Source organism: Macrotis lagotis, chromosome X (assembly GCF_037893015.1).
Source record: "Macrotis lagotis isolate mMagLag1 chromosome X, bilby.v1.9.chrom.fasta, whole genome shotgun sequence".
Lineage (NCBI taxonomy): Eukaryota > Metazoa > Chordata > Mammalia > Peramelemorphia > Peramelidae > Macrotis > Macrotis lagotis.
Genome location: NC_133666.1, coordinates 675,133,671 through 675,136,526, shown reverse-complemented (window position 1 = coordinate 675,136,526; position 2,856 = coordinate 675,133,671).

Below are 2,856 nucleotides of genomic sequence, written 5' to 3'. Positions count from 1 at the left end.
ACAAAATTGAGTCTTACCTCAGGTCCACTTAATTCTGTGACCCTGGGCAAGTCACTTACCCATTCAACCTAATCTTCAGCTTTAAAATGGGATACTCCTAGAGGAATGAAGATGAGATGAGACACTATAAAAGTGCATCATAATATGTAAAATCTGTGATACTTCAAAATTATATGTGTATAAATCTGCACTCATAGTTAAGAGTCCTTGATCTCAAAGAGCTTATAGTACAGTAGGGGAATATAACCTCAAATGCTCATCTTACATAATATTACCTGGAAAATACTTTGGAGAGTTGTGTTACATAGAGAATGAGACGAACTTTAAGGACAGAAGGCTTCAGGGAAGGTTTCAAATGATGAAACTGAGTAAGGTCAGAGAAAGACTGATTACAACCTGGAACAGGCATAGACAATTGGATATACTGGGTAATTATCTGAATAGGAAAGAGTGGAAGAGAAGTGAAGAGTTTGTAGGTATTAAGATTTCAGGGATCCCATACAACCTCAAGACAAATAAACTGTGTCCTCTAGTGATGAAATTATTCAGAGTCCCATGGATAGTTACCTAGTAAGGAGGCAGTTCAATATAAAGGAGGCAGCATAATGGAAAGTGCTGAACTTGGAATCAGAGGATCTGTGTTCAAATACTGATTCTTCCATTCTCTCTGTGTTACTTTGGGCAGGTTACCTCCCCTCTGAGGGCTTCCTGAAGAAATTGATCTAATGCCCTGTCCATCTCTAAGTCTAGCTCATAATTAATTTTAAATTTAATTTAAATTTAAAAAAGTAGACTCCATAAGGATTCCTCTTCGTCACCAAATAGGAGTTTTGGGTCTTGCTGTAGGAGGGGTCTTTTTAGAATAAAATTAAGTGCTCTTACTAAATTAAAATATCTTTTGGCATCAGTTTAAGTAAATCATTCGACTCCTTTTCCCTTTCATCTCCAGGCAGATGTTTTTCACTCCCACAGTTGCACTAGTATCTAAACAGCCTTTGTTTCATGCCTGTTAGCCCCTGTTGCTTTAGGCCTGGATTAAGAAGGGAAAGAGTAGAACAGGAGAGACAGAACCTGGGTCTTATATCCCCTCTGAATGTTGATTAATTTCCAGGGCAACATGACATGCAAGGAATGATCTGTGATTTCAATCAGGACTTTACATGGGATTATAGGATTTAAAGCTGGAGGGACCCCTAGAGACTGTCTAATTCAACCCTCTCATTTTACAGATGAGAAAACAAACTTGTTTCTATTCACTGATGACAGTGGCAGAAGCAGGAAAGATCTTCAAACCCCCAAATGGCTCACATCCCAGAATTGCTTAATCAGGTTCATCAACCCTATAGCCACCTGCCACAGTAAATTTCCAGATCTCCCAGCAGGTGTTCCATATGCCACTCCCTTCTGCACCTCTAAGTCAGTATCACTGAATCCTGTACAGTCTTCCTTTTCCATTTTTCCATCTATAAATGGTAAGCATGTGCTTTAGAACCTGCTGCTGGGAATAAGTAATAATAATAATAATAATAATGATGATGAAAAACAATGATAGTAGCTTCTTCAATGCCCATTGCCCTTTGGGGGAAGAGAGAGAACAAGGCTGCCATTGTGAAATAGGGAAATACAAGCCAGGATGCTATCAAGAAGGGACTTTTTGTGCCATGGAAGACTTGTGAAATATCCCCCAATTCAAGTAATTTCAGTGCATGGGTCAGGACCCTGGACAGAAAGATCCAACAAAGATTGGTTGAGGTTACATAAGATGCTTCTAGTTAAAACTGCCATGATGATTAGCTTGATAGTTGAACTTCATAGTGTTCTGGTGCCACAAGAAAGCAAAAATAGACAAAACCCATGATAAATCAACAAAACCTTCTTGGGACTGCTTTAGTGGTGAGATTACAAAAGTGACCATGAGTGCTCAAAAACTGGATGGCAGATTTGAATACTTTCATTACATGCCCGTACTATATCATAAAAAAAACCTAGAAATAACAGGCATGGATTTGTTCCTGCCTTTTTTGGCAATGGAGTTCTCAGCTTCAAGTCACAAAAATAAAAATTTCTGGCTAGTGAAATCATAAGAAATAATTCTATTCCTATGTTTAGAATAGATGAAATAATAGATAAAATCAAGGAGTTCCTTAAGGAGGAAAAAAAAATAGAAGAACCTCAGATAACTGAAAATTTGCACTTAAAACTTAGAACAGAGCCTAGAACAAGGAAGACAGTTAATAAATAACTGTTGACTGTCAGAGATTATATTTTTAAATAGCAAAAGTAATGCCACTTTGGGCTTTAGAGATGCTTGGAAAGAATTACATGAACTGATGCTGAGAGAAGGAAGCAGAACCAAGAGAACATTGCATACATCAACAGCATTGTGAGGTTTTCAACTAGATGAATGCGCTTCCTTTCAGCAGTTCAGAGATCAAGGACAACTCTGGGAACCTGTTCTGGACAATGCAATCCATATCCAGGGGTGGGGGTGGGGGAAATACTGATTCTGAAGGAATACTTTGTTCACTTTTTAAAAAATTTTATTTATTTAAGGCAATGGGGTTGAATGACTTACCAAAGTCACACAGCTAGGCAATTGTTAAGTGTCAGAGGCTGAATTTGAACTCAGGTCCTCCTGACTTTAGGGCCAGTGCTCTATCCACTGCACCACCTAGCTGTTCCCATCTCTTCACTTAAAAAAATTCATATTTTTTTTTCTTCCTAACTTATGGTTTACTTTCTTTCCCTTTATTCCTAATTCCTTTTGGACAAAATGACTAACATGTCAATATGTTAAACAAAAATGTACATGTACAACTTTTACTAGTCTGTATTTAAGGGGAGGGGAGAGAGAAG